The sequence below is a fragment of the Vulpes vulpes genome, chromosome 3 (assembly GCF_048418805.1).
Source record: "Vulpes vulpes isolate BD-2025 chromosome 3, VulVul3, whole genome shotgun sequence".
NCBI lineage: Eukaryota > Metazoa > Chordata > Mammalia > Carnivora > Canidae > Vulpes > Vulpes vulpes.
Genome location: NC_132782.1, coordinates 44,099,874 through 44,125,000, shown reverse-complemented (window position 1 = coordinate 44,125,000; position 25,127 = coordinate 44,099,874). Strand labels below are relative to the sequence as shown.

The 25,127-nt window shown below is 36.0% G+C and overlaps 1 pseudogene; it reads right to left on the bottom strand.

The window, feature by feature from the left end:
- Positions 1-18,097: 18,097 nt before the first annotated feature.
- LOC112926631 (anaphase-promoting complex subunit 13 pseudogene) lies at positions 18,098-18,283 on the bottom strand (annotated as a pseudogene).
- Positions 18,284-25,127: the final 6,844 nt, after the last annotated feature.

The following is a 25,127-nucleotide window of genomic DNA, read 5'->3' as shown; positions in this document are numbered from 1 at the left end:
AAGATTGTCCTTTCCCAGTTAAAATGTTTTGAGGGTTTTAAAAACAGTCAATAGACCATACAGGTGTGGTGTAATTTCTTTTGTTTCACTGCTCTATTTATCTTAATTTATACCAATATTCTAGTGTCTAAATTATATAGCTTTATAATAAATCTTAGAATCAGGCAGTGTAAGTCCTCAACATTTGTTTTTCTTTTCAGTCATTTTGGTTATTGAGGACTATTTATTTATTTATTTAAACATTTTATTTATTTATTTGAGAGAGGGAGACAGCATGAGAGAAGAGCATGAGCAGTGGGGAAGGGCAGAGGCAGAGGGAGAAGCCGGCCCTTTGCTGAGCAGGGATCCCAACACAGGGTTTGATCCCAGGATACTGGAATCATGACTTGAGCCAAAGGCAAATCCCCAACCAACTGAGTTACCCAGGTGCCTCAACTGGGGACCTTTAAATTTCTATATCAATTTTAGAATTTTCTTGTCTCTACACATAAAAATAGAGGCTACTGGAAAAAAATAGAGATTACTGGAATTTTGATAGGGATTATATTGAACCAATATCTATCCATTTAGAATATTGACAATTTAGCAATATTGAGTCTTTTTATCCATGGGCAGGATATATTTCTTTCTTTATTTAGGTCTTACTTAATTTTTCTTAACAATGTTTTATAATTTTTTAAAAGATATTTTGTTTATTTATTCATCAGAGACACACACAGAGAGAGGCAGAGACACAGACAGTGGGAGAAGCAGGCTCCATGCAGGGAGCCCGACGTGGGACTCGATCCTGGATCACACCCTAGGCTGAAGGCATATGCTTAACTGCTGAGCCACCCAGGAGTCCCTCTTACTAGTGTTTTATAATTTATAATTTCAGTGTATAGGTATTTAATATTTCTTCCCAGATTTATCCTTAATTAACTAATATTTTTGATGCTATTTTAAACGGCATTTTTAATAAATGGTATTTTGAAACCAACTTCCAGTTATTTATTGCTAGTGTGTATAGAAATATAATTGTTTTGTAATTGATCTCATAACCTGCAACATTGCTAAATTCACTTATTTGATCTAGTAGTTTTGTTTGTAGACTCTGCATTGATGACTAAGCCGTCTATAAATAAGGAGTTTCGGTTTGTCCTTTCTAACTTAAATGTCTTGTATTTATGTCTCTTGTTTTATTACCCCAGCTAGATTGTTCAATAGGAGTGGTAGACTGGAAATCATTGCTTTGTTCATAGTCTTATGGGGAAAGTATTTAATCTTTCACCATGACATATGATGTTTTATGCTTTCCTTTTATTATATTGAGAATGCTTCCTTCTATTTCAAGTTTGTGAAGAGACTTTATTATAAATGAATTTTAATTTTCTCAAATGTTTTTTTTTTCTGAACCTATTGATATCCTCATGTGGTTTTTCTTGTTTTGTCTGATAACATGGAAAAATTCATTAATTAGTTTTCAAATGTTAGACCAGCTGTGCATGGGATAAGCCCCTGGGATAAACCCCACTTGGTCATGCTGCATTATTCTCTTTATACATCTTACAACTGAGCAGTGAAATACCATGACATAGTAGGCCAAACACTGAAAGGTAAATGATGTTATATTAAAATTTCACAGCTTGTGCCAAATTCAAAATTAATTATAGGTGATTTAGGAAATGAGTAAATCGTCTTTAAAATGAGATGTTACTTCTTATTCAGAAGATATTTGAAAGTGCAAGTGTAACTCTTGCACAAATAAAATATAACGATAATAAGTAGAGCTTTGGAGCAAAAGCCAGTTCTGTCCCCTGTTCTGTAGAGTACAGATGTTCATGCTCGAGCACTAAATCCTAGTTTTCCTACGTATTTGGTAGACTAAACGTTATGGTGTAGATACATTTTGATGGAAGCGGTGTTTGGTGGCCAGAAGCCCTGGTAAAATAATTCTTATAGCATATCACAACTAAATATTTATATGAAGACTATTCCAAATAAGCCTAATTGAAAAAAATAACAAATATGAAAAGGTAAGTACTAAAAATGTCTCAAACAATAACTAAAACAAAGAATAAAAGGCCTAGTGATCACCATACATCATCTAGTGAGAGAGAGAGAACAGAAGCTCTCATCACCCTGTAAGCAGTTTCTGTAATTAAAATGGAATGGCTTTTTGGTCTAAGAGAGTGTTTCTCCCCCTCTCATGTTATTTGCTCTCAGATACACATCTCTAAGCATTTTATTAAATATCCTGCCTGTAATCACCGCCCCCCCCCCACTTCTGAGCAACCAAGCACCCATATTTTGAAAACGTAAACTTGATTCTCACCACTTGATTAGTTTCTCCAGTGACACCAATGCGCAAGCAGTAGCCTGCGGATCCCGTGGTTACTGTTATGTCATGTGCAGACAGCCTCTCCACGGGGGCTGCCGTGTCCCTGCCAGTCCCATGCCTCTGCCGTTTACTTCTACTGATTTTACTGCCAAGTTCAGCGCTCTGAAAAGGGAATAACCAGCCATGAGCAACATGTTCTTTTTTCTGCAGACTGACAGGGCTGTGCTTTAATCTCCTCTTGTGTCCCATAACACAAGCTTTTATAACAGTTTTTGCTGACTGTCAGACTATTCTAAGCCACTGCTCACTATCCAGTGAGGAGGAGACTTTAGAATTATTTACACTTAGTTGACAAGAAGGATGTTGAGAATGCAATGTGCATATGGTAAGATGCTAGGGTAGGCTTTCCAATTGGTATTCTCAAGGGGATTTTTTTTTTCTTTAAAACACTGTACACATATAGAAGCTTTTTTCAGTATTTAAGGAACACAAATATGGCATACCTCATGAAGGGGAAGGGATGGATTTTAAATTGCTAATCATGGGTTTTTTAAGTCTTACATAAAACAATTTAAAGAAATCATCCTTCTGCTACTCTAGGCCCGGCTCTAGCTTCTCATCAGCCAACTTTCTTCTTCTTACTTTTATACAAGCTGAGAAAAACATTTTCTTAAGTGAGTAGGACTGGATAATGGGAAGAATACTGAAAATGGTTTAGTATGGTATATACAGTGGTGCACAAGAATTGTTTATGTATTTTTTAACTTCACCAGACTTACTTGGAACACCGATCTGTGACTGACCTGTGAATCCATCTAGTCTAAATATGGCATTAAACATCTGTAAGGCATTCACATACTTATTGAGACTAATACTATAACCTGACTCTATCACTGATTTTGAGAACCCACCTCTTGGCCTGCAGGACAACAGTTTCTTCGGGAAAATGGGAAGTTTGAGCTAGATTAGAAGACATAAATTCTACATTTATCCTGCCTTTCACTCATTTTGTGAGAACATTTTTTTAAATTAAGAGGTCACATGAAATCTGAAATATGTCAATTACATATTTTTTATGTAATAAACCACCCCAAAGTTTAGTGAATTAGAACAATTTATTACATACTATAATTCTGTCATTGAATAAGTGGTTGTTCTCCCAGGTGCTATATAGACTGAGAGGCTAAGTCTAGAGGAAGAATTAGGAACTCAGCTGGGGGCTATTGACTGCGTACCTTGGTTTCTGTGGGTGGAGCTCTCCACTTGGCTGTTTGGGCCAAGAAACCCATCATGAAACCCACCATGAAACCCATCATTATGGTGGGTTTCCATAAGGAAACACTGTAAGAGAATTGCCCCTAAGTACACGAATTGTTTATTTATCAATACTCTACTTGTGACACAAAAATATCCCATTGGGCAAAGCTACTCACATGGAAATTTCCAGAATTACTGTGGAAGGTGATTTCATAATGACATGAATAATTGAAAGTGTGATTATTTGGAGGCCACCAAAGTAACAGTCTACAGGCAGTCTTTGGAAAACTGGAATCTCTAGTTAAATGAAATAGAAGCCGATCGCTTTAAATGGGCCTTGCATTCTCTAAAATTTCTTTGTCATCACCCAGCTCACTTCTCTGGTATATATATTGACTTATTTCTGTAGGCTTTTGAGTTGTCTAAGGGACAACTGTTCTAAAAGATTGTGGCAATTTTGGTAAGGCCTTGAGTGTATACTGTTAAAATTACCTTTTAAAAAATTTGACATGTAATAATTCAGATATTTTACAGGCACTTAATTCTTATTTTTATCAAAACATTTGTAATACTAATATGAGATAATTATAGCCTTAAAAGAGTCCAATTGTCTTGGTTCTTTGCCAGTGAATCACTTGTACATGACCTAAAGCAACCTACTTTTTCTGGCAGTCACGATTTCCAGTGACTTATTTTTTTTTTTAAATATGACCTATTCATCTATGTATGCCAAGAGGACAAAATCAAAGTGAAGCTCAATTGAAAATGTATTTTTCCAATGTGTAGTTTTATAAGCATATTTTTATATTTAATTTACTCAGTCTTTATTTTTGGTATAAAGTGAACTATATGTAATCCCATACTGTATGGGATAGAGCAAAATATAAACAGATAGCTATTAAAATAATTATATAACTTTACATAATTTCGCTTATGAGTAAGCAAAATCATGAATCAAGTTGGCTTAAAATACAACAATCTATTGTATCGCTTGACAAGAGTCCAGGGTTTTGGCTGTGATCCAAAGTTGGCTTAATTGATAAACTAGTGATTTTATCAAAGGTATATAGACTCCATGTCTCAATTGTGCTATCTTTATTGTTTGCTTTTGCACTTTGTTAAGCCTACTCCTCTTTTAACTTGTTGATCAGATACGCATTTCATATGCCTTAATAATTTTCAGGTGGAAAAAAGAACGTGGTTCTCTTTTTCTCATATTTCTTACTTTGGAGCAAAGAAAATTTTCCCAGGAGACAACCAGTGCACTTTGTTTCACTTTTAATTGTCAAAAAATGGTTTACATTGGTATTCCTAACCCAAGTAGTAGCAGAAAGAAAGAGAAAGATCATCACAAATGACTTAGAATAATCATTTGGGATGGAATGGGTCTTAGAGAATCAACTACTATGACTATTACCATAGAGTAGCTATTTTTTTCCAATTAATCATGTATAAGTTTTAATTGTATGATCAGATGAATTTCTGAATAGGAGATAGCCTATTGTAATAGAAATGGTAGAGATCTAAAAATCAGAAATACTTGGGGCACCTGGGTGGCACAGTTGGTTGAGTGTCCAGTTGACTCTTGGTGTCAGCTCAGATGGTGATCTCAGGGTCATGAGATCCAGCCCCACACTGGGCTCTGCACTCAGCTTGAGATTCTCATTCCTTCTCCCAGTCCCTCCTACTTGTGCTTTCTCTCTCTCTAAATAAATAAATCTTTTCTGAAAATTCAGAAATGCTCTATTCTAGTGCTCTCTACCTCAGCAAATTTAGAATCTTTTATTCAAAACCTTTAGTGAGATGTTTTCTTAATTCATGTGTGCTTTTTTAAACTTAGCTAATATATATATATATATATATATATATATATATATATATATATATATATTGCCTAAAACATCCAACAGGAATAAGGCAACTCTCCATAATCAAATACATTAATATTTTGGGGTAATAGTGAGTGGTGTCACTCCCATTTCTAGGCCTTGATCCCTCGATCTATAAATCATGGATATCAGAGAAATAGCTCCATATAATGGATGCTGAGTAAGAGCATACAAGCCTTCTGGAGAAACTTGCCTCAGCCCTGTAAGGAAGGCATTGCCATCCAGCTGGTGTTCTATCTGAATCTTATTTATTTATTTATTTATTTATTTATTTATTTATTTATTTATTTTTAAAGATTTTATTTATTTACTCATGAGAGACACACACACAGAGGCAAAGGCATAAGAGAGGGAGAAGCAGGCTCCCTGCGGAGAGCCTAATGCAGGACTCAATCCCAGGACCCTGAGATCATGACCTGAGCCAGAGAGACACTCAACCACTGAGCCACCCAGGTGTCGCTGTAACTGATTCTTTAAAAGGCCATTTTGCCTTTCTATCAATCCAGCTGCTACAGAATGGTGGGGAACATGGTAAGAACAGTGAATTCCACGAGCACAGGTCCATTTTCACATTTCATTTGCTACAAAGCGAAGTCTTGATCAGAGCAATGTTGTGTGGAATTTTATAATGGTGGATAAGGCATTCTATAGTTTTGATAGAAGCACTGAATGTGGGAAGGCAAATCCATATCCAGGGTAACTATCTGCCAATATAATCAAACCCGTTACCAGGTAGTTGGTTAATCACCCCAAGAAATTTTATTATTTCAGGGGCCAGATCATATGGCGTGAGTGAAAGACTGTGTCGTTGAGCCCATGCATAACCTCCATCCACCATGACCATTTTTTCATGACCCCATTGAATGATAACAGAAATGACTGGGAAAAAAGACTGATATCCATAGGGCAGATCATTCCATTCAATTGATTATTAAGATCCTCCCCTGCTAAGGTCACCTTTTAGTGAGTACTTACATGGAGTTCACACATCTTAACTTTTTTTTTTTTTTTTTTTTTTTTTGCCCACTCAGAGAGGTTGATTCACATATATCTTTCCCAGATGCCTTTGTCATCAGTTTTTATGTTCTTTCCAATTCCCTGACCATCTAGTTAAACCATCGGCCACAGCTCACAAACTGGTATTTAATGCCATGTTTGGCCATTTCTCCTTCCAAGTATAGGGAACAATCAGGTGCACTGCCTGAAGATCTGTTCAATGGGAGGATTTCCCTTTATCACTGTCCTTTAGGACTGTCCCAGAAAGAGGCTGTAGTGCTGCAGCTGTCCGCTTCCAGGTGGCATTTGTATATTGTGCAGAGCCATCTTTAAATCACATCTAAGTCCTATCTCCCTCTGTCACCTGGTCAAAGGGAACTCCCATTGAGGCCATACATACAGGCTGGGAGTAAGAAAGAAGTGCAACGGGAGTGGGTACTATGGGTATTTGAGCCACTTCTTCATGTCACTTGCTCTTGCCTTCAGAGCTTACTCAACCCGATTATGCATGTATCATTTCATTTTGTTCATTGAGTCCTACTGTGCATGCCCAACTTTATGGCCTTGTAAGTCAGATAACACCCAGTTTATGATGAATACTTCAGGCCTCATAGTAACTTGGTGGCATAGAGACAAGCATTCAGTCTCTACTAAAGCCTGGTAGAGGCCAAGAGCTGTTTCTAAAGAGAAGAATATTTATCTGCACATGCTGGCAGGGCCCGGTTCTAAAATCCTAAAGGCCTATACTAAAATTCACCTGTAGGGACTTCCCCAAGGATCCAGCAGCATCTCTCTCTGTTACTGGTACTTCAAGCGCTATTGGGTCTGCTGGATCATCTAGCCCAAGGGATAGAGGAGCACGCATAGCAACCTGGACCTGTTGCAGAGCCATCTCTTCTCTGAGCACCATTCAAAACTAGCCGGTTTTTAGGTTGCTTGGTAGTGGAGCTGGGGTAACTCACCTAGATGAGAAATATGTTGGCTCCAAAATCTGAAAAGGCCTACTAGGCATTGTGCTTCCTCTTTCTTGGTTGTTCAGGGATTCGGTGCAACAAATTTTCCTTCACATTAGAAAAGGTATTTCCAACATGCCCCACACCACAAGACCCCTAGAAATTTCACTGTGGTAGAAGGCCCCTGAATTTTAGCTGTATTTATATCCTACCCTCTGACACGCAAATTTCTTACCACCCAAAGTCAAGTAGTTGCTCCTTCCCTCTTACTAGGTCAAGTCCACATAATGCCATCAGTGTAATGGACCAATGTGATATTCTACAGAGGAGGGAAAAGACAATAGAAATTCCCACAAACTAAATTATGACAGGGGTCAAGAGTTGATATATCCTTGAAGTAACATAGGGGAGATAAATTAGTGGGCTTGCCAACTTCAAGCAAACAGCTTCTGGTAGACCTTCTGGACAGGTATGGAGAAAAAAATGACAGCTTATTTAACTGTATACCCGGTACCAAGGGATGTATTAATTTGCTCAATCAATGAAATCACATCTGCTGTAGCAGCTGTACTTGGAGTCACCACCTGGTTAAGCTAATGATGGTCTTCTGTCATTCTCCAGGATCCATCTGTCTTCTGCACAGGCTAAATAGGTGAGCTGAATGGGAATGTGGTAGGAATCATCACCCCTGTAATTTTCGAGTATTTAATGGTGGCACTAATCTCTGCAATCCCATCAGGGAGACGGTGTTGCTTCTGATTGATTATTTCCCTAGGTAGAGGCAGTTATAATGGCTCCACTTGGCCTTTCACATTATAATAGCCTTCACTCCACAGGTCAGGGAACCAATGTAGTAATTCCGCCAGCTGTTAAGTACATCTGTGCCAATTATGCACTCTAGAACTGAAGAATAACCACAGGATGGGTCCAGACACCCACTGAGTCCACTGTGAGGTAGACCTGAGCTAAAATTCCTTGATCACATGACACATAAGCTCCTACTCTGACTGGAGGTCCACAGTGACATTGGGTCTCCTGGAATCAGTGTCAGATCAGAGCCAATGTCCAGTAGTCCCCTAAGTGTTAAATTATTTCCTTTTCTCCAATGCACAGGTACACGGTTCCAAGGCCACAGGTTCCTTTGGGGAAGGCTGGGAGGGAGATTAGTGTACAAATTCTCTGTAGTAAACTGGAGTCCTTCCTCAAGGGAATCTGGCCTCCCCATCATACAAGGGATCTGCAATTGTAAACCGGTTCAAGTTTGAGAACTGATTGAGGGGCCATGGCTCTCTGTTTTTATGATTCAAGTTAGACTTTCTTTCTTTGGCTAGAACTTTTCTGCTTATACAGATCAAGTAAGAATTTAGTAAGTTTCCTCTGTTTTACTTCTAGGAACATTACGATTAACTAGCCAAAGCCGAAAGTCTGCACGTGTCAAAGGACCTGATTTGACTTTGCTGCTCGTTATTGTAACCAAGTCACCTTGCCTTTGGTGATTGAGTGTCTCCACTTGGCCCCTGCCACTCTGAGATGCACTTACTCCCATTGCATTGAAGTTTTCCAACTGAGTGACTACAGTTTTCACTGTAAGGTCTGGCCTACAGAGAAAAATGAATCACAGGGCACTTTAAGGATACTGGGGCCACCAATTTATAACTTTAAGACCTCTTAACCTGTAAAAACTCTTTTGATTTTAAAGTAGGAAAAATACTAATTTTAGCATCAATGAAACACTGTAAATGATTTATCCTATTATTTTTCCATATAAAATACCTTCTCAGAGAGATTTTTCTACTCTTGACTAAAATAAGAAATTTTTCACCATAACCGTCTAATTGACGAATAACAATTTAAATGTCTTTATATTTAATTTAGTTTATATAAAAAAATTAGCAAAGTCTCTTAGGGTACAAAGAAAAGCTTTAAGACTCCTACTCCACAGATGACCAAATTTAAAGCTATACAGTTTTCATGAAGGGTATTTTGTTTTGTTTTCAGAGTGTTAACAGTGTGGTAATGAAGTAGTTGTAATTTTAAAGTTTCTGATTAAAAAACAGCTGTTAATTTAGTTATTAGTTTTTTAAGTTGATACAGGTTAGTAACTGAACATAAAATTTGTGGCATAAAAAGTATTTTTCTTCCATAAACTGATATAAATCAAATATATTCATATATATTTCCAAATTTGCTTATCAAGGGATATTTTATTATTGACTTCATACTATTGAAATAATATGAGACATTCTGCCCAAATAATAAATAAATAATTATTGGAAGCGTACTGAACTTTTAATAACATATTATTAGTATGTATGCATTTAATATAAAATGCTAAAAGTCTATACATATTCATAGTAACATTTTCACTAACGCTTTTTATTCTATTCTGTAAAATTATTTTTGTCATCTTTTCCATCTAGAAACTAAAAATTATATTAAAAAGAAAAACAACACTGAGCAGAGACATCAGCAACTATACACCATAAGGAGGACACATTCTACAGTTCCAGTCTAGGGGAAAAAAAAAAAAAAGAAGAACAAAACCCCAGAATACAGATATATTATATGCACTATATTACCTAAAATTTCAATTTTAAGATCTTTCAATTAAAGATTGTGAGATGTGTAAGGAAATTCAAAATCGTGACCCATATTCAAGAATAAATTTGGCCAATAGAAACTGACCTTGTGCCGACACAGATGTTGGGTTTAGTTGTCAAAGACCTTAAAGAAGTTATTAAAAATGCACTCAGTGAAGTAAAGCAAGTTATAATGATAATAACTCAACAAAAAAGGAAATTTCAACAGAGGAAAAAAAAGAACTGTGAAGAAAACCAAATGGGAATTCTAGAGTTAAAAAGACAAAAATGAAACTGAAAAACTCAGAAGATTGACTCAGCAGGAAATGTAATACTGCAGAACAGCAATCAGCGTACTTGTAGATTGATCAATAGAAATTAGTCAGTTCATAAAACAGAGAGAAAAAGGATTGAAGTAAAATCAACAAAGCTTCAGTGACCCGTGTAACAATGGTAAGCATTATGACACAGATGTGATGGGAATCCTTGGAGGAACGTAGAGAGAAAAAGGGACCTAAGAGACTATCTGAATAAATGATGGCTAAAAACTTCCTGAATTTGGCTTTGAAAGCATATTATTCCAACTAATTTCTGTAAGCTCTCTGACTCTCAGTGAGGTGGAAAATAACTCCTCCTGCCTTAAGTGGAGACTACCTGTAGCGATGTTCTTGCAAAGCATGCAGAGGGAGGGGGAAAATATTGTAATTTGACAGTGGAGAAACTTTGCAAACATTACCTAAAGCCAGGTGGTCAAGATTAATATCAACAATGATAAACCGTATCGATAATCTATACCCTTAATACGATGTGATAAGAATGGTAATTTATCTCTGTAATCTTTCTCCTCAAGCTATATTATCCCAGTCTAATCATGGGGAAAACATTAGATAAATCTCAATTGAAGGACATTTTACAAAATATCTGATCAGTAGCTCTTGAAAACGTCAATCATCAAAATCAAGAAAAGCCTAAAAAAATTGTCAAGTCCAGAAGTTCCAAAGGAGACATAACTGCTAAATGTAATGAAGTATCTTGAATAGGACCTTGAGATAACCAAAGAACTTTTAAGGAAATTCTGAATAAAGTTTGACCTTTAGTTAATAATGTGTCAATATTGGTTCATTAATTGCGACAACTGTACCATCCTTATGTAAGATGTTAACAATAAGGGAAATTGAGTGTGGGCTGGAGGGAAAGAAAAATCCTTCCTCTATCCTTCCAGGTCTTCCAACTGGACTACTCATTAAATTTAAATGAGACAGATTAACAGAAGAAAAATCCCCAATGTTTTATTATGTGAACACAGAGGCTCAATAATGAAATTGAGACCTCAAGGAATGAGCAAGACAGTGTTGAGTCAATGAGACAACACATTTGTGAGAAACTGACAGGCTAAAGAAAATAGGTGTTTGGGAGCTTTAATTAGGGAATTCTAGGCAGAATTTTAGCTGAGGTGGTAGGTTAGAAACAAATTTTGTCTCTACAGCTTTCTCGGCTTTGAATTTTCCATCTCTGGTAATAAGGATCTCTTTTTACTTCTTAGGACATGAGGGGTATTTTTCATATGAGAGGTTTATTTCCTGCTTTCACAGAGACAGGGAGGTCTGAGTGTTCTTGCATTGATGGTTTCTTAAGTAAATTTTATTAAAATAATAGATATGTCAAGGTGGCACATTTTGGAGTGGCCTGCCCTTGGTGCCTATAGGGCTATTTGAGAATTCTCTGTACTATATTCCCAATATTTTTTTTCAAACTGAAACTGGTCTAAAATTAAAAGTTCATTTTAAAGTAGAGGAAAAAATTGATCTACAGATCCAAACATCTCAAAAACTTCCAGTTAGGACACGGTGACACATCACCACATCATGACAATTATATTCAAACGGGTGAATGACAAAGATAAAATTTTGATACCAGCAAAAGGATAAGAAAGAAAAAAAGAAAAAAAGAAACTTCATTATGTATAAGGGAATAGGAAGTGATTAACAGTTATTAAAGATTTTATATGCAGATAAACTATTTATCTTTATAATTGATCTTTTTAAATGTAAATGAAAGTCATAAAATAGGTTAACTGAAAATACTCTATTACTTGTGCCAAGAAGGAAAAGACCTAATAATGAGCCTTAATCCCAAAGACGTTTAAGGAAGTTAAATGTTCTGTTGATAAGCCTTTCAAATCTTGGGTTTGTAATACTTTTTTTCTTTACAGATTCTTCCCTCTTCATGATATGTCTTCAGTTAGTTTGACAGAAGGAATAAATATACCTGAAGGATAAAAAAATCACTCTTTTAAAATATTACATTATATTTCTCCCAGTCCAATAATTTTTTGCAGTTCATTTTTATTCAGACAAACTTTTATTCAGACAAAAAGAAAAGGAAAAGTAGAAATCAATTAACCCAGCTTGTATCGTGCAGATAACAGAGAATCATTAGGGTTCTTTAAAGCAAAGAACGATAAGATAAGAGATGTACTATGGGGAGATTAGTCTAGCAGTCCGTGTATACAGGATAAACGAATGAGAATCAGTTAATAGATATCAGTTAAGAAGTAATTTTGTGACAATAACAGAATGACCTGATCTGTACAGACAGACTGGATTAGAAGGAATAACAGATGTTTTATTGAATTCAAAAAATGAGGTGGAGAATGCATAGGCCAAAGTAAAAAAGAGAGTGAGTGATAGGAAAAGTGGGAAACTGGGCTTGGATATTACTATGCAAAATTCCCTGTAATCTGATCCCAAATAACCCTTGTTGCCCTGTCCTTATTCTTTACTTGGCTCCTGCCAAACAGAATTACGTGCTGTTTTATAATTATGTCATGAACTTGTCATCTCTAAGGACATTTATTTGAGACATTTCCTGTACTTTTGAGTGCACAGTACTGCTATATTCAACTGGGTCATTCATTCTTTTAGTAACATTAAATAGGTATTTATTAAGTTACTATTTGAAAGGATAGTACTATATTCTGTGGCTGACAGCTTAGTAGGGAAATGAACCCATAAACAAGTGATTTTGGCAGAGCAAGGCCAGTGAATCATAAAAGTATGTAAAAGCACAGCATAAAAGCACCGTTGCTGTTAGGTGGACAAGGACCAGTGAACCCAGAGAGAAAGAAAAAGAATACGGGGAGCTTGCTTTGATAAAAATAAGTTAGACTGTATCTTTCAAGGCTCATTTTTCTAAATCTAAGGGATAAGAAACATCACCAGGGCTCTTTAAGAAGATATGTCTTTCACAAAGATTCCGTGTTGATGGGCCTTTGAAGAATTTTAAACAAGGAAAACTATACGACCAAGTTCGGATGTCAGAAAATTTGGGGGCAGATTTATCAGAAGGACTGAGGGGGTATTGACTTTAGCAGCAGATGGAATAGTTGGGAGAAGTGAGTTAGGCATCTTCAGTTGTAGGACTGAAGATGAAAGGGGAAGACTTTACCAACCATGAGGTGTCCGAATAGCACCGGCTCTTTGAGAATTTCATTGATCATTTTTAGGTAGAAGAGATCTCCTCTTGAATCATTTCATCTTGTTTATGCACCACCCTAAGACATATTGCTATGAATGATCATTTGTGTGCATTTTGCACCATGACCATCTTCCAGACACAGGGTTGCACACACACATGCACACCTACATGCCTCTGCCCCTACACAAACACACCAGTGCGTATTACCTTAAATTTACTTTGTGGATGTGAGCTCAAATGTATCCAGAAATTAAGTGTTGTATTAGGGTGTTGCTCAGCTACTACTTGGTGAATATTTGAATTAACTAAGCCTACATGATTATAAGGGTAGCTATTAAAAGAAAACTTTGATTGAGGATAGGTCTGTGTAATAGGCTAGAACTCAGCTTCAGGGTTCTGGCTGAGTCACTCTTCTTTTTTAACCATTTTACTCTTTTTTTTCCCAAGTGTAAAATGGGAATAATAATGGTTACCTGCCTCAAAGGGGTGTTGTGAGGACTAGCTAGTTGACAGTTTTAAACTATTTTGAAGATGGAATGTACTATAAATGCTCCAAGGAAAGTTTTTAAAAGCACAATAGAATAAAACTCTTGAACCAGAGCATTAGGAAAGTTAGTATGTCTTTTAGGCTGGCAATCTTCTACCGATAAAGAATTCTATGGGAAATTAACTCCACAACATTCTTTATTTTCTTGCCTCTTTTCTACTTTCTTTTGCAGCTCATATCTAGCTAGTGACTGAATTCAACAGGAAAGTTCCAGTTATGCCATAGTTTGAAATAGATGTTACTCATAAAGAAAGAAATGCAATGAAGATTATAAAATGGTCATTAATCACACTGGAAAATGTGGTCTTTTCAATATAGCACTATATTCAGAATTCACCAGGACTATTTTAAAATTCACTTTATCATTAGGAATTCAAGGGTATTTTGAAGTTGCCTAGAAGCAAATGTTCATTTTTGTGTGGCAATATACTTTAATAATTTTCCTAAAACATAAATATCAGAACTAGGTCAGAACTCCATTTTTCAAAACAATTGCTTGTTGTTTTTTTCCAAATGCCAAAATGACATATTCAAAACTCTGAAAAAGAAGTTGTTTCCTCTAGTCATTCTTATTAAGAGTATTTACACATTTCCATACTCTATTTTAAAAACAAAAATCCCCATGCATTTAGGTTAAAACAGAAGAACTGTACACTGTGCAATTTTTGTGAGAAGGGAATGTTTATAAGTGAAACATAATAACCAAATTCATATGTGCTTTAACAAGGCTGAGTTACACCCTCGTTATTCTATGTTCAGTAATTTAGGATAGGCGCCTCTGAGTCTGATTTTCAATCTTTACTAAAAAGAAGCAAACAAAAACCCTAAGATTAATGACAACAAAACCCAACTTCCTGTGAGATATCGTTCAGCCATGTGGAAGGAAGACATCCTCTGTTTGCAGCAACACAGATGCACCTTGAGAGCATTGAGGTAAGCGAAATAACCCAGACACAGAAAGACAAATACTGCATGGTGTGACTTATATGTAGAATCTTAAAAAAAAAAAAAAAAAAAATCAAATCCACAGAAACAGGAAGTAGAAGGTGGTTGCCAGGGGCTGAGGGGTGGTGGGATAATAGAGAGAGGTTGGTAAAAAGGCTGCACTTTCAGCTCTAAGATGAATAAGGTCTCATCTTATGTATAACAAGGTGACTATAGTTGATAACATTTATCATATGTTTGGAATTTGCTAAGACAGGAGAACTTAAGTGTTCTCTCACACACAAATACGTGAGGTGACGGATGTGTTAATTAACTTAATGGAGAGGTATTAAATAATCATGATATACATGTTAAATCATGATATACATATTAAATATCTTACAATCTTGTCAGTTATACTTTGAAGGGGCCAAGGGGCAAAATGTGCTGCCCTAGCATGTCCCAAAATGTGCACATACAGATTATTTTAAATGAAAGTTACTTAAGAGGTAGCCTGTGCAAGAAAGACACTCAGAATGCCCTCAATCCCCAGGAGAACAAGAAATCATCTCCATTTGTGGAAGGTACTTTTCCTTTACAATGAGGTACAAAGACCTTATCACCAGAGACAGGAAATTCAGGGCGAGAAGCTGTATAAGCAACCTTCCTACTTTTTACTAATTAACCACCCCAGCCCGAATTCTGTTTAGAAATCCTTGGTAACTGAAGTTCATAAAGTTGAGTTTTCTTTCTTTTTTTTTTTAATAATAAATTTATTTTTTATTGGTGTTCAATTTGCCAACATACAGAATAACACCCAGTGCTCATGCCGTCAAGTGCCCACCTCAGTGCCCGCCACCCAGTCACCCCCACCCACCCCCTGCCCTCATCCCCTTCTACCACCCCTAGTTCGTTTCCCAGAGTTAGGAGTCTTCATGTTCTGTCTCCCTTTCTGATATTTCCCACTTATTTTTTCTCCTTTCCCCTTTATTCCCTTTTACTATTATTTATATTCCCCAAATGAATGAGACCATACAATGTTTGTAAAGTTGAGTTTTCTTTGTCCCACTAAAGCTTTACAGATTTACTGTCTCTGTCTAAAATGTACAAAAACTGCCTGCCTTGGCAACTTCTTTAGTTCTCAATTTCGTTATTGGGTCTCTGTGCTCACGTAATAAAACTTTGGGTTTTTTCCTCATGTTAATCTACCTTATACAAATTTAACTATTAGACCAGTTGGAAGGCCTTGAAGGGTCATTGCAGAATTTTTCCTTCCTTCACCCTCAATAAAGCTGGGGAAAAAAAAAAGCTATTGAAAGTCAGAGAACTGAAAAAACAAACTACAGTTTCTAAGTGGAGAGCAGTCCAGATATACAAAGAATCAGTGAAACAACTATAATATATTTGAGATAGGTATACTAGGTATAAAATCTAGAGAATGAGATAAATAGAATGTAAGGCTGTTAAATATTTTTGTGTTATTCACCACTGCATTTCTAGTCCCTAGGATGGTTTTGCTCTGTAGTAGGAGCTCAATAAATATTTCTTGACTCAAGAAATAAATGGAATATGGGTTCATAACTTGAAGTGGTAGGCAGTATGGATCAATTGTAGCTCCTTAAACAGCAGAGTGGCAGGATGAAATGTGTTTAGAAAGCTTATTTTGGTGGTGGTTATGTGAGGTGACACTAGAGGAATAATCACATGGTACTGTTGACGGAACCATTTCTATGGGAGATTGCTTGACTCAGCCATGTTTTGAACATCTCATCATCTATGCTTTCAAATGCAAGAAAATCCAACATTACAAAAACTATCAATTGAATCAACCTGACAGTTATGCCTTATGATATCTTGCTGAGCTATCATAGCATTTGCATTATACATAAGCAGTGAACCAAGAAGGAAAGGCTTTGTATCCACTACATTTGGCAGCAAAGCTATATAAAACAAATCCTTTCTACGTTTGTATTAAAGTTGACACCAGTATGCCTCTGCCTGCAGAAAGCGGAAGGCTGAAAAAGAAAACGTGTTTGCTCTCGAATTTTATTTTATTTATTTGTTTTTCCGTGTGTCTAGTTTTTTAATGAAGGATGCAGAATGATAAGCCGGGACTTCTCTCCAAGTTCACAACGTACATAAGAAAACAAGAGATACCACTTAACAGAGGTAAATAATTCCAGGAGATAAATGTCCATGAATGTGTTTTCCAAAATACAGGTTCTGGTACAAATGTAACTAAATACTGATGTTGTGGTGTTTCCCTTATATCTGAAAGGGCTTTAAGAAATATGAAATCTTGGGCAGCCCTGGTGGCTCAGCAGTTTAGCACCTTCTTCAGCCCAGGGCCTGATCCTAGAGACCCAGGAACGAGTCCCACAACGGGCTCCCTGCATGGAGCCTGCTTCTCCCTCTGCCTGTGTCTCTGCCTCTCTCTCTCTCTATGTCTATCATGAATAAATAAATAAAATCTTTTAAAAAATCATTAAAAAAAGAAATATGAAATCTTGTTATTGGGTAAACTGGTGGCACAGCTAGCCAAAGATCTTTTCCAGTGGCACCAAATTAACTTGTAGGGAGAGCAGAGGTAACTGCCAGGTAACTTTTAATCTGTGGAATTATCCAAAGTTTGAAATACCATGGGAAATCTTAGGAAGCCCAGCAATCAGTGAATGGGTTATCCATAATCCTGTGGGTCCTATACACTGTCACTCAGAATGCTTCTCAGAGTGGCGGCATATGAGAAATTAACCATCTTGCATCTTGCCCCTTCTGTCTTGTATCTTCAATCATCCATGTCACAGGACATGGATAAGTAGCTGGGAAGTGTTAAACTCTGATAGTAAAACAAAATCAGAGGTAAGGCAAATGTTTAACCAGTTCCATTCAAACACAAGCTAATGAATAAAGAAATTTAGGTTCCAGGGGCCAAATATTCTGCATTCCTGAAAAATCTTAAACCTTTTCTCATTCTGGCGATTATTTTTACATTGCACTTTTCCACCACAAATTCAGTGGGTGTCTATTTTTCGATGTGAATTTATCACTGAAAGATCTGAATTGGGATACTAGAAGAAAATATTTTAAAAATCTCCATGCATGAAAAAGGAGCCACCTGTTCACTTTCTATGGCAGGGAATATTCTCATGGAGTTACTATGAGGCTAAGTGAGTCCACTTCATTTTTTGCTCTTTAGCAGATTCTATGGGCCCATTGTACTCTTCAGGTTCAGGAAGCTCATTCAGTGGTATTGCAACATCCTCATATGGCAGCCTGTCTTCTTGGCAAGTGTCATCAATCAAATCCAAGATCCCTCCATGTCTCAGTACTGCACTGGCCATTCTCCTGCAGCTAATCTGGTCAGATCAGCACCGCCCAATGTTGTACCCTGCTCTTGAACTTTAGTCTTAAAATGAACAAAAATGAAACCAAGACAAATGACAAAAATAATAAAACAAATATTCTTCACTTTCATTATGAATATGCTTTTCAACATAGAGTCTGATTTTGAAAACATCAAAAAGCAAGTGGCTTCATTATCAAGTATTTGTTTCAATGATTAAGAAAAAGTTAATAATTACTTTCTACTTATTCTAGTTACATCTCATTTTCCTTTTGCTAAGTAAGTGTGGAGTTGTGGTAATTAAGATGTCCTGATTTTATTATCATTATTATAAGTAAAACTATTGTGAATACTATTATTATATTAGCAACAATTTATCTTTGTTACCATAATAATGTATAATAGCTCCATTATAAAATGAATATTAGTAATGCATTTCACTAACATTTGTATAAGTCTTTATTTTCACATTTATTATTTCAACTAGCCACAATAGGCAAGTATTTGGATGGTGCACATATTAGAATCTTTCTTTTATATTGGGGAATCTAATAATCAGAAATACTAGATAATGGCAGGTCACCCAGTCATTATAGAACTACAGTCTTTTATGTCCTACTTCTTTTCCTCCACCACGCTGCTATTCTTTCTGCTACTTTCTTTCACTATGTAGTTCTTTTTTTCTTTAATCTCTGGCCAAAATTAAAATTTATCACTGAAATACAGAACTTGTCCAAATTCATGACCGACCTTTTGAGAATAAAACATTTTGTCTAAGCTCACAGGATGAAATTCTATTTTATTTTCAACTTGGTAATAAAAGAACCACATTAGATAATTTAATTATTATCCTGCATAAATACATAAACTATAATATAGCCTCATCACTATTCTCACTCTTGTGATGGGGAAATTGAGAAGCAAAGAGGATCAACTGCATAATTTTCAGGAGGTTTTCTGGAAGCCATATTTTTAACCTACGTATGTTTCTAAGTCTTTGCATAGGTAGTTCTGTGCTTTCTAAATTATTAACAAATTGAGACAACTAATGTTCAATAAATAATGTGCTACTCTATAGAGAAGTTCCTTCCCTCTCTTCATCTATTTGAGTAATTAATATTGTTATCCAATATTGCTCCTAACACAAGGATTTCAAAAGATATTGGCTGCTATGCAATAGAATTGTCACTTGAGTATGAGTTTAATCACTACACAATGGTAAAAAAAAATGACAAAAATTAGCTTCTACCCAAATAATAAACTTCCCTTCCCTGAAATGACAGAAATAACATAAACATCTTGAGCTACATTATTAAATTATCATAAACAGAGTCATGTTAGAGATAGGGGAAAATCATTCTAAAGGCTTGAAATTACTCTAGCAAGAATTGACTAAAACCTCATTAAAGTAATTAACATAATTAAGAAAAAGTGTATTTCTTTAATGAGAACTCTGCTTGAATCTGGAAACATCAGGAAAGCATATTTTGCGCATTTTTAGGTAAGCACCAAGATATTTGTTGTCTGGTCTTAATAAGCGGAAAAATCCATATTTTGGATATGAATGAATCAGGTTATCTCAGTAGAATGATGCTTTTACACATTCAGATCACAGTGACTTTCCTTTTCTCTGATTCTGTGCTTACCAAACACATTTCTGATTATAATTTGACTTGTAGACTGGCACATGTACAGATAGCATCTTAGTCATATTTGGGCCTTTAGTATAGCGTGCTGAAGGGGAGAAAATGTGCTGATTTACCTTTAAGTTCAGGCATTAAACATCTGTCTCTGGGGGCCTGCTTAATATGAGCCTGCTCTCATGAGACAAATCTATTCTTAGAGTGTTGATACATCCAGTCCTTATGCTTCCCACAGCTAAGGAACTGACTCCAGGCAGCTGCAGTGAACTCTCAGATGATGAGGGCAGATCCTCTTCCTGGAGAGAGCCAATGCCTTCCTAGCCACTCATGTGCCCAAAGCAACTTTTATTTTAACTTTAGTAACAAGCATTTGCTATGTTCTCAGAAATGTGATAATAGCTCCTGAGAATTTAGGGGCACCTGTGTGGCTCAGTTGGTTAAGTGCCTGCCTTTGGCTCAGGTCCTGATTCCAGGGTCCTGGGATCTAGTCCCATATCAGGCTCCCTGCTCAGCAGGGAGTCTGCTTTTTCCTCTCCCTCGGCCTCCTCTGCTCACTTGTGTGCACTCTCTCTTAAATAAATAAATAAAATAAAATAAAAATAGCTCCTGAGAATTCAGAGTTAGAAAATTTGAGCTTTTTTCCCAAGGAATGTGAAACCTCATTTATGAAATAATAGGATTCTTGTTCTAAGAAAGGCAATGACTGAGAAGTCTAAGTATGAAGGACCACGCGGTGTTAAAATTATAATATCTTCATGACAGGAAGGGAGTGCCAATTCCTTTATTTTCCATCCATATGTGGGAGAAAAAGCTTTGCCCATTTTATTTCCATACAGTGTCCAGAGTGATAATTTTAAATCATATTTGGTAAGTCCTCTTAAAAAACCCTTCAAAATGGCCTCTTCTATTCCACTTAGAACAAAATGCATTAAGTATGGACTTGCATCTGTCTTTGCCTGTCTGCACCCACATCTCCCACTGCTCTAACCCTTTCTAACCACCCTCTGGTAGAAAGAAACTTTTTCCTGTCTTGGGTCAGGTTTCCTGGAAATAGACTCTGGAGACAGAGACATGTGCTTCAGAGGTTTATTGGAGCTGAAAGGAAGTAAAGGAAGCAAAAAGTTAGGCAAAAGAAGTTGAACAGGGATTCATTTAAAACCAAAGCCTAGGTTGGTTGCACAGGTTGCTCTACAACTTGAAAGGCCCTTGAGAGTGATCCCATATTGAGGCAAGGGGCGCAGGCTTGTGCCTCCATTCTGAGGGGGGAATCTAGGTAGTGCCTCACAGTTCCGACTCTGGTTTTTCTGAACAGAGGAACATCTTCCCTACAGAACAGTTTTTCACATGTTTTTCTGTTCTTATGGTCTGGAATACTCCTTTCCTCCATCACCTTACCACTATTGTCTGGAAGTCTTGTGTTATTTTTTAGGTCATTTAAAAAGGTATAAATTCCTCAGAATGATTTTCTCTGATCCCTGAGTCTAAATCACATCTTTCTTTTAAACTCTTTCATAGCAACCTATACTTGTTATATAGAGTATTTTTATATAAAATTAATAAAATGTGTAATTATATATTTCTTGTGTGTTTTTTGTGCTTAGTGTTGCTATTCTCCATTTGTTTTATATTGTAATCTTGAAGTGTATAGCTTTTGTCACATCTATAGAGTTATATGTAGCCCCAGTGACTTAAACATCACAGATGTGTAATAGATATCTTTAAATGAATGAATAAGTCACGGTCTTCTTTTCCCTAGACTCTGGTAAGTACTGACATTTCCCACTTACTATAATGATTTAAATTTAACTCCGTTAATTTATCTTGTTTATTGTATGCTGTTTGTATTAAATTGTCTCTGATATTCTAATACAGAAATTCTCAGATTTGGCTTGAACCAGAATCATCTGGAGGGCTTGTTATAGCTCTGAAAGTTGTGTCCCACCTCCCCAATTCTGCTCCCATACATATCACTTAGGGCTCTGTATTTACATAGATGTTGATGCTTCTGCTCCAGAAATGTCTCTTTGAGAACATCATCCCAGGGAAACTTTAAGATGAAACTTTTTTTTTTTTTTTTTTTGCGTAGAGTAATTTGGGAGATGCTTTTATCCTCATGAAGCCATTCTGTGGGATAGGACATGGTCAATCGTATGCCAAACTCTATTTCAAATTTGAAGTTTTTTGACAAAGGCATATGTAATGAAGTGTAAAATTGTATCCATCAGATTATCAGAATTTAAAGTAAGTAAAGTTATCAAAGTAAATGGAGAAAACACCACTCATTCTGTTTGCTAGAAAACAGGAGAAAAGCAAAGGAGATTGAATCACCAACATGACCATTTTTGCTGGCTGACCAGCATTGCCAGCTGATGGGAATGTAAATTCCAAATGCAGTTTTGGTAAGGAGATGATGTACAGATAGAAGTGAATGGAGAGAGAGCCACATCATAAATAAATGACCTTTGATAAAAGGGAGTGGGAATCACTTATCAATCACTGTAGACTAAGACACCTATATCCAGACAGAACTCAGGGAAGCATTCTATGTACTGAATTGAATCAGATCTGGGTTTCTATTGCTTTTATGAACACTGGTATTTTCATAAATAGATATGCATACTTGACAATCCCACCAGTCAACAATTCAAGATATACTAACACACTGAACAATCAAGAACAATCAATGAGTCATATTCCAATGTATACATAAATCACATCTTCTTTAATGAGTCAAAAAAACAATAAAATAAATTAAAAATATATCTTGAAACAAAAGACAAAAAGGATACACAGCCAAAATTTATGGGATTCAGTAAAAACAGTTTGAAAATGGAATTTTACAGCAGTAATTGAGAGAAAAAAAAAAAAACCTTAACTATACAATTCAAGGAACCACATAAAAAAAGAGCAAACTAAGCCCAAAGTTAGTAGTAGGAAGGAAATAGCATAACAGTGAAATAAGTGAAATAAAAACCAAAAGCAAAATAGGAAAGATCAATGAAACTAAGAACTTATTTTTTAAAATGATATCATAGTTCATTCTTTAGCTAGATTTATCAGGAAAAAAGAGAGAGGATTTGAATAAATTGAATTATAAATGAAAGAAGAGCCATTATGACTAACACAGATACAGAGGATCATAAGAGACTACTATGCACAATTATATATCCAAACTGAATAACTGGAAAAAATGAATTAATTCCTAGAAACATACAACCTGTCAAGACTGAATCATATAAATATAAAAAGTCTCAACACATCAAATACTAATAAGGAGACTGAATCAGCAGTCAAGAATGTTCCAATTGGGAAAAGCTCAGGACTAGATAGCTTCATTTCTTTACAAAAGAAGAATGAATACCAGTTTTGAGCAAGAATAAAGCTGGAAGTATCACACTTCCTTTCAAAGCTGGAAGTATCACACTTCTTGATTTCAAACTATATTTCAAAGCTATAGTGATCAAAATAGTATAGAATTGACATAAAAATACACTTATAGATAAATGGAACAGAATAGAGTCCAGAAATAAATCAAAATATGTTTGATTAATTATAGACAGAAGAGCCAAGAATACACAATGGAGAAAGGATAGTCTCTTCAATAAATAGTGTGGAAACATTGAATAGTGATATGTGGGAAAAAAAAAAACAAAAAACAAAACTGGACCCCTATCTTACAGTATATGGACACAAAAATCCATTCAAAATGGATTAAAGGCTTGAACATAAGATCTAGAACCATAAAACTCCTGGAACCATAGAAGAAAACACAGGAAATAAGTACCTTCATATTGGTCTTGGCAATTTTTTGTATATGATGCCAAAAACAAAGGCAACAAAATGAAGAATAAACAAGTTGGACTCCATCAACTAAAAGCCTTCCTCTAAGCAAACAGAACAGTCAACAAATGAAAAGACAAGCTTAAAAATGGGCCAAAAAATTTGCTACCTACACCTTTGATAAGGGATTACTATCCAGTGCATAGGGAACTCATACAACTTAACAGCAAACAAAACAAAAACCCAGTTTAAAAATGAGCAAAGGGGACCCCTGGGTGGCTCACCAGTTGAGCGTCTGCCTTCTGCTCAGGGCATGATCTCGGGGTCCTGGGATGGAGTCCTGAATTGGGCTCCCTACAGGGAAACTGCTTCTCCCTCTGCCTATGTCCCTGCCCCTTTCTCTGTGTCTCTCATGAATAAATAAGTAAATTCTTAAAATAAAATAAAATAAAATAAAAATAAAATAAAATAAAATAAAATAAAATATCAATTGTCACATGGTAGCTTGGTTTCATAAATCAGAAACTGGAGTGTAGAAGATGGCATTCTCCTTTAATACAGGAGCAGTTCCTGATAGAGACTCCTCCTGATGTTTAATTAAGAGGCTCTGAACTTTACTCCATTTCCAACTGACCTCATATTGAAATCCACATCCCAGTTGATTTCAAAATTGTTTCCCATGGTAAAAACTGAATTATGGAAAAGAAATGTGCATTAAACATTGTTACCTTAGAATAAGTACTCTGCCTACCACCATGAAAATGTTTGATATTCTTCAAGCTTCTAACAACAAAGAAGTCAAATTTGTTTCAAAGTAGGGATAAAAACTAATGCAATTTTATTAAGAGGGAAAGTAGTATTTCCAATTTTTGTAAAATGGTGTAAATCTCACTCTGAGGGCCAGAGTAGATTGGTAAGATATGTCCAAACAATAAGATAGGGGTGGCAGGGGGGAAATCCTCTTTCCTCTACCTTTTTTTAAAATTTAGGCCTTCAGTGGATTGAATGATGCCCAACCATGTTGAGGAGGGCAATCTACTGATACATACTGATTCAAATGCTGATCTCATCTAGAAACTCCCTCACAGGCACACTGAGAAATCACTTTTAATCTGGGAACCTCGTAGCCTGTCAAATTGACACATAAAATTAACCATCACAGCTAAGAAACCATAAAAATTATTTATTAAATATATAAAAAGCCTCATTCAGAAATCTAAGCTAAATCCAAGTCATTTCTCTCCTTGTAAATTTTTGCAATCCTCAGTTAATTCTGAACATTAGTCTTCTTGACACTACCCACATACAAATAACCCTTCCTATTTAGATTGGGCATTGGCTATATGCCTCATTCCAGAGTTTTCTTTTGAAAATCTGAATTCATCAGAGAAGTACCCTGCCTGCCCACACTTGACTCTC